The sequence below is a fragment of the Schistocerca americana genome, chromosome X (assembly GCF_021461395.2).
Source record: "Schistocerca americana isolate TAMUIC-IGC-003095 chromosome X, iqSchAmer2.1, whole genome shotgun sequence".
NCBI classification, from domain to species: domain Eukaryota; kingdom Metazoa; phylum Arthropoda; class Insecta; order Orthoptera; family Acrididae; genus Schistocerca; species Schistocerca americana.
The window spans coordinates 13,190,108-13,202,900 of NC_060130.1; positions in this window are offsets into that span (position 1 = coordinate 13,190,108).

The following is a 12,793-nucleotide window of genomic DNA, read 5'->3' on the forward strand; positions in this document are numbered from 1 at the left end:
GTATTAGATTCCGCTGCACCAATGCAGGTTTACTCTATCCCTTGGACTGTCACATTGACCATGTAACACAGAAATTGGAGCGGGATTGAATACAAACGGCTTAATGCCGACCTAAGTACAAGAAGAGTGAATCATCTAAGAATTTGAGTTTTGAGCGGCTCCTGGGAGACCAGTATTAGATTCCAATGCATCAATGCAGGTTTACTGTATCCCTTCGACTTTCACATTGACCATGATACACAGAAAACGCATCGGGATTGAATTGAAATGGAACAATGCCGACTTAAGTACAAGAAGAGTGTATCTTCCATGCGTTTCTGCTTTGAGCGTATCCTGGGAGACCAGTATTACATTCCGATGCACCAGTTCAGGTTTACTGTATCCCTTTGACCTTCATATTGACCATGAAACGCAGAAATTGCACCGCAATTGAATACAAAAGACACAATGCCGAATTAAGTACAAGAAGAATGAATCTTCTAAGAGTTTGTGATTTGAGCGGCTCATGGGGGACCAGTATTAGATTCCGGTGCACCAGCGCAGGTTTACTGTATCCTTTCGACTTTCACATTAACCACGAAACACAGAAATTTCATCTGCATTGAATACGATAGGCTCTACGCCGCCTTATGTACAAGATGAGTGAATCTTCTAAGAGTTTGTGCTTTGAGCGACACTTAATGGGTAAAGTATTAGATTCCGATGCTCCAGTGCAGGTATACTGTATACCTTGGACCTTCACATTGACCATGAAACACAGAAATTGCATCGGGATTGAATACAAAAGGCTTAATGCCGACATAAGTACAAGAAGAGTGAATCATCTAAGAATATGAGTTTTGAGCGACTACTGGGAGACCAGTATTGGATCCCGATGCACCAGTGCAGTTTTACTGTGTCCCTTGGACTTTAACATTGACCATGAAACACAGAAATTGCACTATAATTGAATACAAAACACCGAATGCCGACTTAAGTACAAGAGGAGTGAATCTCCTAAGAGGTTGTGCTTAGAGCGTCTCCTGGGAGACCAGTATTAGATTCCGCTGCACCAATGCAGGTTTATTCTATCCCTTGGACTGTCACATTGACCATGTAACACAGAAATTGGATCGCTATTGAATACAAATGGCTTAATGCCTCTTAAGTACAAGAGTGAATCATCTAAGAATTTGAGTTTTGAGCGGCTCCTGGGAGACCAGAATTAGATTCCAATGCATCAATGCAGGTTTACTGTATCCCTTCGACTATCACATTGACCATGAAACACAGAAATTGCATCGGGATTGAATTCAAATGGAACAATGACGACTTAAGTACTAGAAGAGAGAATCTTCTAAGAGTTTGTGATTTGAGCGGCTCCTGGGGGACCAGTATTAAATTCCGAAGCACCAGTGCAGGTTTATCGATTCCCTTGGACTTTCACATTGATCATGAGACATAGAAATTACATCGGGATTGAATACAAAACACACAATGCCGACTTAAGTACAAGAAGAGTGATTCTTCTACGATTTTGTGTATGAGCGGCTCCTTGGAGACCAGTATTAGATTCCGATGCACCAATGCAGGTTTACTGTATCCCTTGGACCTTCACATTGACCATGAGACACAGAAATTGCATCGGGATTGAATACAAAAGGCACAATGCCGACTTAAGTACAAGAAGAGTGAATCATCTAAGAGTTTGAGCTTTGAGCGTCAACTGGTAGACCAGTATTAGATTCCGATGCACCAGTTCAGGCTAACAGTATCCCTTGAACACTCACATTGATCATGAATTTGAGCAAATGGCATCGCGATTGAATACAAAAGGCACAATACCGGCTAAAGTGCAAGAAGAGTGAATCTTCTAAGAGATTGTGCATGAGCGGCTCCTGGGAGACCAGTATTAGATTCCGATGCACCAATGCAGGTTTACTGTATCCCTTGGACCTTCGCATTGACCATGAGGCACAGAAATTGCATCGGGGTTGAATACAAAATGCAAAATGCCGACTTTAGTACAAGAAGAGTGAAGCTTTTAAGAGTTTCTGCTTTGAGCGGCTGCTGGGAGACCAGTATTAGATTCCGATGCACCAGTGCAGGTTTATTGAATCCCTTGGACCTTCAAATCGAACATAAAACACAGAAATTGCGTCGGGATTGAGAACAAAAGGCACAATGCCGAATTAAGTACAAGGAGAGTGAATCTTCTAAGAATTTGTGCTTTGAGAATCTCCTGGAGTCCAGTATTAGATTACGATGTACCAGTGCAGGTTTAGTGAATCCCTTGGACCCTAACATTGACCATGAAACACTGGAAATGCATCGGGATTGAATACAAAAGTCACAATGCCGACTTAAGTACAAGAATAGTAAATCTTCTAATAGTTTGTGCTTTGAACGGCTCCTTGGTGACCAGTAGTAGATTCCTATGCACCAGTGCTGGTTTACTGTATCCCTTCGACTTTTGCGTTTACCATGAAACACAGAAATTGCATCGGGATTGAATTCAAAAGGCAAAATGCCGACTTAAGTGCAAGAAGAAAGAATGTTTTAAGAGTTTGTGCTTTGTGCGGCTCCTGGGAGACCAGTATTAGTTTCCGATGCATCAGTGCTGGTTTACTTTATCCCTTGGACCTTCACATTGACCTTGAGAGACGTAAATTATATCGGGATTGAATACAAAAGCACAATGCCGACTCAAGTACAAGAAGAGTGAAGCTTCTAAGAGTGTCTGCTTTGTGCGGCTCCTGGGAGACCAGTATTAGATTCGGATGCACCAGTTCAGGTTTACTGTATACTTTGGACCTTCCTATTGACCATGAAACACAGAAATTGCATCTCGATTAAATACAAAAGGCACAATGCCGACTTAAGTAAAAGAAGAGTGAATCTTCTAAGAGTTTGTGGTTTGAGCGCTCCCTGGGAGACCAGTATCATATTCCAATGCACCACTGCAGGTTTGCTGTATCCCTCCGACTCTCACATTGACCATGAAACACAGAAAAACATCGGGATTGAATACAAAAGGCACAATGCAGACTTAGGTACAAGAAGAGTGAATCTTCTAAGAGCTTGTGTTTTGAGCTGCTCCTGGGAGACAAGAATTAAATTCCGATGCACAAGTGCAGGTTTGCAGCATTCCTTGGACCTTCTCATTGACCATGAGACACTGAAAATGCATCGGGATTCAATACAAAATGCACAATGCCGACTTAAGTACAAGAAGAGTGAATCTTCTAAGTGTTTGTGCTTTGAGCGGCTCCTGGGAGACCAGTATTAGATTCCGATGCACCAGTACAGGTTTACTGTATCCCTTGGACCTTCACATTGACCAAGAAACACAGAAATTGGATCAGGAGTGAATACAAAAAAGCACAATGCCGACTTAACTACAGGAATAGTGAATCTTCTAAGAGTTTGTGCTTTGAGCGGCTCCTGGGAGACCAGTATTAGATTCCATTGCACCAGTGCTGATTTACTGTAGCGCTTAAACATTCACATTGACCATGAAACACAGAAAATGCATCGGGATTGAATACAAAAGGCACAATGCCGATTTAAAGACATGAAGAGTGAATCGTCTAAGAGTATGTGCTTTGAGTTTGTCCTGGTAGACCAGTATTAGATTCCGATGCACCAGTGCAGGTTTACTGAACGACGTGGACCTTCACATTGGGCATGAAACACAGAAATTGCATCACGATTGAATACCAATGGCACAATGCCGACTTATCTACAATTGTAGTTAATCTTCTAAGTATTTGTGCTTTGAGCGGTCCCTGGTGGGCAAGTATTAGATTCCAATGCACCAGTGCATGTTACTGTATACCTTGGACCTTCACATTGACCATGAAGCACTGAAAATGCATCGGTATTGAATACAAAGGGCACAATGCCGACTTCAGTACAAGAAGAGTGAGTCTACTCAGAGTTTGTGTTTTGAGCTGCTACTGGGAGACCTGATATAAATTCCGATGCACAAGTGCAGGTTTATAGCATTCGTTGGACCTTCACATTGACCATGAAACACAGAAATTGAATCGGGATTGAATACAATAGGCACAATGCTGACTTAAGTACAAGAAGATTGAAACTTCTAAGAGTTTGTGATTTGAGCGGCTCCTGGCAGACCAGCATTAGATTCCGATGCACCAGTGCAGGTTTACTGAATCCCTTGGACCTTTACATTGTCCTTGAGACACATAAATTACACCGGGATTGAATACAAAACGCACAATGCCGACGTAAGTACAAGAAGAGTGAATCTTCTAAGAGTTCGTGCTTTGAGCGGCTCCTGGGAGACCAGTATTAGATTCCAATGCACCAATCGACTTTTACTGTATCCCTTGGAACTTCACATTGATCATAAAACACAGAAATTGCATCGAGATTGAATTCAAAAGGCAAAATGCCGACTTAAGCGCAAGAAGAGTGAATGTATTAAGAGTTTGTGCTTTGTGCGGCTCCTGGGAGACCAGTATTAGTTTCCGATGCATCAGTGCTGGTTTACATTATTCCTTGGACTTTCGCATTGACCATGAAACATAGAATTTGCTTCGGGATTGAATACAAATTGCACAATGCCGACTTAAGTACAAGGAGAGTGAATCTTCTAAGAGTTTGTGCTATGAGCGGCTCCTTGATGACCAGTATTAGATTCCGTTGCAACAGTGCTATTTTACTGTATCGCTTCGACTTTCACGTTTACCATGAAATACAGAAATCGCATCGGGATTGAATACATAAGGCACAATGCCGACTTAAGTACAACAAGTGTGTATCTTCCAAGTGTATGTGCTTTGAGTGGCTCCTGGGTGACCAGTTTTAGATTCCCATGCACCAGTGCAGGGTTACTGAATCCCTTGGACCTTCACATTGACCATGATGCACAGAAAATGCATCGGGATTGAATACAAAAGACTCAATGCTGACTTATGTACAAGAAGAGTGAATCTTCTAAAAGCTTCTGCCATGTACGGCTACTGGGAGACCAGTATTAGATTCCAATGCACCAATGCAGGCTTACTGTATACCTTGGACTTTCACATTGACCATGAAACAAAGAAATTGCACCGCGATTGAATACAAAAGACACAATGCAGCATTAATTACAATAAGAGTGAACCTTCTAAGAGTTTGTGATTTGAGCGGCTCCTGGGAGACCAGTATTAGATTCCGATGCACCAGTGTAGGTTTACTGTATCCTTTGGACCTTCACATTGACCATGAAACACAGAAATTGAATCGGGATTGCATACAAAGGCACAATGCCGACTTAAGTACGAGAGGAGTGAATCTTTACGAGTTTGTGGTTTGTGCGGCTCCTGGGGGACCAGTATTAGATTCCGATGCACCAGTGCAGGTGTACTGTAACCCTTGGACATTCACATTGACCATGAAGCACAGAAATTGCATTGGGATTGAATACTAAAGGCACAATGCCGACTTAAGTACAAGAGGAGTGAATCTTCTAAGAGTTTGTGGTTTGAGTGGCTCCTGGGGGACCAGTATTAGATTCCAATGCACCACTGCAAGTTTACTGTATCCCTTGGACATTAACATTGACAATGAAATACAGAAATTGCATCGGGATAGAATGCAAAAGACAGAATGCAGCCTTAAGTACAAGTAGAGTGAATCTTCTACGACTTTGTGCTTTGCGCGGCTCCCTTTAGACCATTATTACAATCCGATGCGCTATTCTAGCTTAACTGTATCCCTTGGACCTTCATGTTGACCATGAAACACAGAAATTGCACCGTGATTTGATACAAAAGACACAATGCCGTATTAAGTACAAGAAGAGTGAATCTTCTAAGGGTTTGTGATTTGAGCGGCTCCTGGGAGACCAGTATTAGATTCCGATGCACCAGTGCAGGTTTAATGAATCCCTTGGACCTTCACATTGACCATGAGAGACAGAAACTACATCGGGATTGAATACAAAAATCACAATGCCGACTTAAGTACAAGAAGAGTGAATCTTCTAAGAGTTTCTGCTTTAAGCGACTCCTGGGAGACCAGTGTTAGATTCCAGTGCACCAGTGCAGGTTTACAGTATACCTTGGACCTTCACATTGACCATGAAACACAGAAAATGCATCGGGATTGAATACAAAAGGCACAATGCCGACTCAAGTACAAGAAGAGTGAATCTGCTAAGAGCTTGTGTTTTGAGCTGCTCCTGGGAGACCAGTATTAGTTTCCGATGCACCAGTGCAGATTTACTGTATCCCTTCGACTGTCACATTGACCATGAAAAACAGAAATCGCATGGGGATTGAATACCAAATCCTTAATGCCGACCTAAGTACAAGAAGAGTGAATCTTCTAAGAATTTGTGCTATGGGCAACTCCTGCGAGACCAGTATAAGATTCCAAAGCACCAGTTCAGGTTTACTGTATACTTTGGAGCTTCCTATTGACCATGAAACACTGAAATTGCATCGCGATGAAATACAGAAGGCACAATGCCGACTTAAGTACAAGAAGAGTGAATCTTCTAAGAGTTTGTGGTTTGAGCGGCTCCTGGGAGACCAGTTATTGATTCCGATGCACCAATGCAGGTTTAGTGTATCCCTCGGACCTTCACATTGTGCATGAAACACAGAAATTGCATCGCGATTGAATACCAAAGGCACAATGCCGACTTTAGTACAATTAGAGTTAATCCTCTAAGAGTTTGTGCTTTGAGCGGACCCTGGGGGTCAAGTATTAGATTCCGATGCACCAGTGCAGGTTACTGTATACCTTGGACCTTCGCATTGACCATGAGACACTGAAAATGCATTGGGATTGAATACAAAATGCACAATGCCCACTTAAGTACAAGAAGAGTGAATCTTCTAAGGGTTTGTGTTTTGAGCTGCTCCAGGGAGACCAGAATTAAATTCCGATGCACAAGTGCAGGTTTGCAGCATTCCTTGGACATTCTCATTGACCATGAAACACAGGAATTGAATCGGGATTGAATACAATAGGCACAATGCCGACTTAAGTACAAGAAGAGTGAATCTTCTAAGTGTTTGTGCTTTGAGCGGCTCCTGGGAGACCAGTATTAGATTCAGATGCACCAGTACAGGTTTACTGTATCCCTTGGACCTTCACATTGACCGAGGAACACAGAAATTGGATCAGGATTGAATACAAAAGGCACAATGCCGACTTAACTACAAGAATAGTGAATCTTCTAAGAGGTTGTGCTTTGAGCGCCTCCTGGGGGACGAGTATTAGATTCCATTGCACCAGTGCTGATTTACTGTAGCGCTTAAACATTCACATTGACCATGAAACACAGAAAATGCATCAGGATTGAATACAAAAGGCCCATTCCGACTTATTTACATGAAGAGTGAATCGTCTAAGAGATTGTGCTTTGAATTTGTCCTGGCAGACCAGTATTAGTTTCCGATGCACCAGTGCAGGTTTACTGTATCCCTCGGACGGTCACATTGTGCATGAAACACAGATAATGCATCGCGATTGAATACCAAAGGCATAATTCCGCCTTAAGTACAATTAGAGTTAATCATCTAAGAGTTTGTGCTTTGAGCGGCCCCTGGGGGTCAAGTATTAGATTCCTATGCACCAGTGCATGTTTCTGTATACCTTGGACCTTCACATTGACCAAAAAACACAGAAATTAGATCAGGATTGAATACAAAAGGCACAATGCCGACTTAACTACAAGAATACTGAAACTTCTAAGAGTTTCTGCTTTGAGCGGCTCGTGGGAGACCAGTATTAGATTCTGATGCACCAGTGTGGGTTAACTAAATCCCTTGGGCTTTCACACTGAGCATGAAACACAGATAGTGCATCGGGATTGAATACAAAAGGCAGAATGCCGACTTAAATACACTCCTGGAAATGGAAAAAAGAACACATTGACACCGGTGTGTCAGACTCACCATACTTGCTCCGGACACTGCGAAAGGGCTGTACAAGCAATGATCACACGCACGGCACAGCGGACACACCAGGAACCGCGGTGTTGGCCGTCGAATGGCGCTAGCTGCGCAGCATTTGTGCACCGCCGCCGTCAGTGTCAGCCAGTTTGCCGTGGCATACGGAGCTCCATCGCAGTCTTTAACACTGGTAGCATGCCGCGACAGCGTGGACGTGAATCGTATGTGCAGTTGACGGACTTTGAGCGAGGGCGTATAGTGGGCATGCGGGAGGCAGGGCGGACGTACCGCCGAATTGCTCAACACGTGGGGCGTGAGGTCTCCACAGTACATCGATGTTGTCACCAGTGGTCGGCGGAAGGTGCACGTGCCCGTCGACCTGGGACCGGACCGCAGCGACGCACGGATGCACGCCAAGACCGTAGGATCCTACGCAGTGCCGTAGGGGACCGCACCGCCACTTCCCAGCAAATTAGGGACACTGTTGCTCCTGGGGTATCGGCGAGGACCATTCGCAACCGTCTCCATGAAGCTGGGCTACGGTCCCGCACACCGTTAGGCCGTCTTCCGCTCACGCCCCAACATCGTGCAGCCCACCTCCAGGGGTGTCGCGACAGGTGTGAATGGAGGGACGAATGGAGACGTGTCGTCTTCAGCGATGAGAGTCGCTTCTGCCTTGGTGCCAATGATGGTCGTATGCGTGTTTGGCGCCGTGCAGGTGAGCGCCACAATCAGGACTGCATACGACCGAGGCACACAGGGCCAACACCCGGCATCATGGTGTGGGGAGCGATCTCCTACACTGGCCGTACACCACTGGTGATCGTCGAGGGGACACTGAATAGTGCACGGTACATCCAAACCGTCATCGAACCCATCGTTCTACCATTCCTAGACCGGCAAGGGAACTTGCTGTTCCAACAGGACAATGCACGTCCGCATGTATCCCGTGCCACCCAACGTGCTCTAGAAGGTGTAAGTCAACTACCCTGGCCAGCAAGATCTCCGGATCTGTACCCCATTGAGCATGTTTGGGACTGGATGAAGCGTCGTCTCACGCGGTCTGCACGTCCAGCACGAACGCTGGTCCAACTGAGGCGCCAGGTGGAAATGGCATGGCAAGCCGTTCCACAGGACTACATCCAGCATCTCTACGATCGTCTCCATGGGAGAATAGCAGCCTGCATTGCTGCGAGAGTTGGATATACACTGTACTAGTGCCGACATTGTGCATGCTCTGTTGCCTGTGTCTATGTGCCTGTGGTTCTGTCAGTGTGATCATGTGATGTATCTGACCCCAGGAATGTGTCAATAAAGTTTCCTCTTCCTGGGACAATGAATTCACGGTGTTCTTATTTCAATTTCCAGGAGTGTACAAGAAGATAGAATCTTCTACGAGTTTGTGCTTTGAGCAGCTGCTGGGAGACCAGTATTAGATTCCGATGCACCAGTACAGGTTTATTGAATTCCTTGGACCTCCAAATTGAACATGAAACACAGAAATTGCGTCGGGATTGAAAACAAAAGGCACAATGCCGACTTAAGTACAAGGAGAGTGAATCTTCTAAGAGTTTGTGCTTTGAGCATCTCCTTTGGTCCAGTATTAGATTCCGATGCACCAGTGCAGGTTTAGTGAATCCCTTGGACCCTAACATTGACCATGAAACACTGCAAATGCATCGGGATTGAATACAAAAGTCACAATGACGACTTAAATACAAGTATAGTGAATCTTCTAAGAGTTTGTGATTTGAGCGGCTCCTTGGTGACCAGTATTAGATTCCTATGCACCAGTGCTGGTTTACTGTATCCCTTCGACTTTCGCGTTTACCATGAAACACAGAAATTGCATCGGGATTGAATACATAAGGCACAATGTCGACTTAAGTACAAGAAGTGTGAATCTTCCAAGTGTATGTGCTTTGAGTGGCTCCTGGGAGACCAGTTTTAGATTCCCATGCACCGTTGCAGGGTTACTGAATCCCTTGGACCTTCACATTGACCATGATGCACAGAAGATGCATCGGGATTGAATACAAAACGCTCAATGATTGAAGTAGGAGAAGAGTGAATCTTCTAAGAGTCTCTGCCATGTACGGCTGCTGGGAGACCAGTATTAGATTCCGATGCACCAATGCAGGCTTACTGTCTCCCCTGGACCTTCACATTGACCATGAAACACAGAAATTGCACCGCGATTGAATACAAAAGACACAATGCCGCATTAATTACAATAACAGTTAATCTTCTAAGAGTATGTGATTTGAGCGGCTCCTGGGAGACCAGTATTAGATTCCGATGCGCCAGTGCAGGTTTACTGAATCCGTTGGATCCTCACATTGACGTTGAGATACAGAAATTACATCGGGATAGAATACAAAACGCACAATGCCGACTTAAGTACAAGAAGAGTGAATCTTCTAAGAGTTTGTGCTTTGAGCGGCTCCTGGGAGACCAGTATTAAATTCCAATGCACCAATCGAGGTTTACTGTATCCCTTGGAACTTCACATTAATCATGAAACACAGAAATTGCATCGAGATTGAATTCCAAAGGCAAAATGCCGACTTAAGTGCAAGAAGAGTGAATGTTTCAAGAGTTTGTGCTTTGTGCGGCTCCTGGGAGACCAGTATTAGTTTTCGATGCATCAGTGCTGGTTTACTTTATCCCTTGGACTTTCACATTGACCATGAAACATAGAATTTGCTTCGGGATTGAATACAAATGGCACAATGCCGACTTAAGTACAAGAAGAGTGAATCTTCTAAGAGTTTGTGCTTTGAGCCGCTCCTTGGTGACCAGTGTTAGATGCCGATGCACCAGTGCTGGTTTACTGTATCCCTTCGACTTTCGCGTTTACCATGAAACACAGAAATTGCATCGGGATTGAATACATAAGGCACAATGCCGACTTAAGTACAAGAAGAGTGAATCTTCTAAGAGTTTGTGCTTTGAGCCGCTCCTTGGTGACCAGTATTAGATTCCGATGCACCAATGCAGGCTTACTGTATCCCTTGGACTTTCACATTGACCATGAAACACAGAAATTGCACCGCGATTGAATACAAAAGACACAATGCCGCATTAATTACAATAAGAGTGAATCTTCTAAGAGTTTGTGATTTGAGCGGCTCCTGGGAGACCAGTATTAGATTCTGATGCACCAGTGCAGGTTTACTGAATCCCTGGGACCTTGACATTGACCTTGAGAGACATGAATTACATCGGGATTGAAAACAAATGGCACAATGCCGACTCAAGTACAAGAGGTGTGAAGCTTCTAAGAGTTTCTGCTTTGTGCGGCTCCTGGGAGACCAGTATTACATTCCGATGCACAGTGTAGGTTTACTGTATCCTTTGGACCTTCACAATGACCATGAAACACAGAAAATGAATCGGGATTGCATACAAAGGCACAATGCCGACTTAAGTACAAGAAGAGTGAATCTGCTATGAGTTTGTGCTTTGAGCGTCTCCTGGGAGACCAGGATTAGATTCCGATGCACCAGTGCAGGTTTACTGAATCCCTTGGACCTTCACATTGACCATGAAACACAGAAAATGCATCCGGATTGAATACAAAAGGCACAATGCCGACTTAAGTACAAGAGGAGTGAATCTTCTAAGAGTTTGTGGTTTGAGCGGCTCCTGGGGCACCAGTATTAGATTCTGATGCACCAGTGCAGGTTTACAGTAACCCTTGGACATTCACATTGACCATGAAGCACAGAAATTGCATCGGGATTGAATACAAAAGGCACAATGCCAACATAACTACAAGAAGAGTGAATCTTCTAAGATTTTGCGCTTTTAGCAACTCCTGGGAGACCAGTATCAGGTTCCGATGCACCAGTTCAGGTTTACGGTATACTTTGGACCTACCTATTGACCATGAAACACAGAGATTGCATCGCAATTAAATTGAAAAGGCACAATGCCGACGTAAGTACATGAAGATTGAATCTTCTAAGAGTTTGTGGTTTGAGCGGCTCCTGGGAGACCAGTTTTTGATTCCGATGCACCAATGCAGGTTTACTGTATCCCTCGGACCTTCACATTGTGCATGAAACACAGAAATTGCATCGCGATTGAATACCAAAGGCACAATGCCGACTTTAGTACAATTAGAGATAATCTTCTAAGAGTTTGTGCTTTGAGCGGACCCTGGGGGTCAGGTATAAGATTCCGATGCACTAGTGCAGGTTACTGTAACTCTTTGACCCTCACATTGACCATGAGACACAGAAACTACATCGGGATTGAATACAAAATGCACAATGCCGACTTATGTACAAGAAGAGTGAATCTTGAAAGAGTTTCTACTTTAAGCGACTCCTGGGAGACCAGTATTAAATTCCGATGCACCAGTGCAGGTTTACTGTATCCCTTTGACTTTCACATTGACCATGAAACACAGAAATTTCATCGGGATTAAATACAATAGGCTCTATGCCGCCTTATGTACAAGATGAGTGAATCTTCTAAGAATTTGTGCTTTGAGCGATTCCTGATGGGTAAAGTATTAGATTCCGATGCACCTGTGCAGCTATACAGTACACCTTGGACCTTCACATTGACCATGAAACACAGAAAATGCATCAGGATTGAATACAAAAGGCACAATGCCGACTTAAATACATGAAGAGTGAATTGTCTAAGAGTTTGTGGTTTGAGCTGCTACTGGGAGACCCGATCTAAATTCCGAAGCACAAGTGCTGCTTTAAAGCATTCGTTGGACATTCACATTGACCATGAAACACAGAAATTGAATCGGGATTGAATACAATATGCACAATGCCGACTTAAGTACAAGAAGTGTGAATCTTCTAAGAGTTTGTGCTTTGAGCGGCTCCTTGGAGACCAGTATTAGATTCCAATGCACCAGTGCAGATTTACTG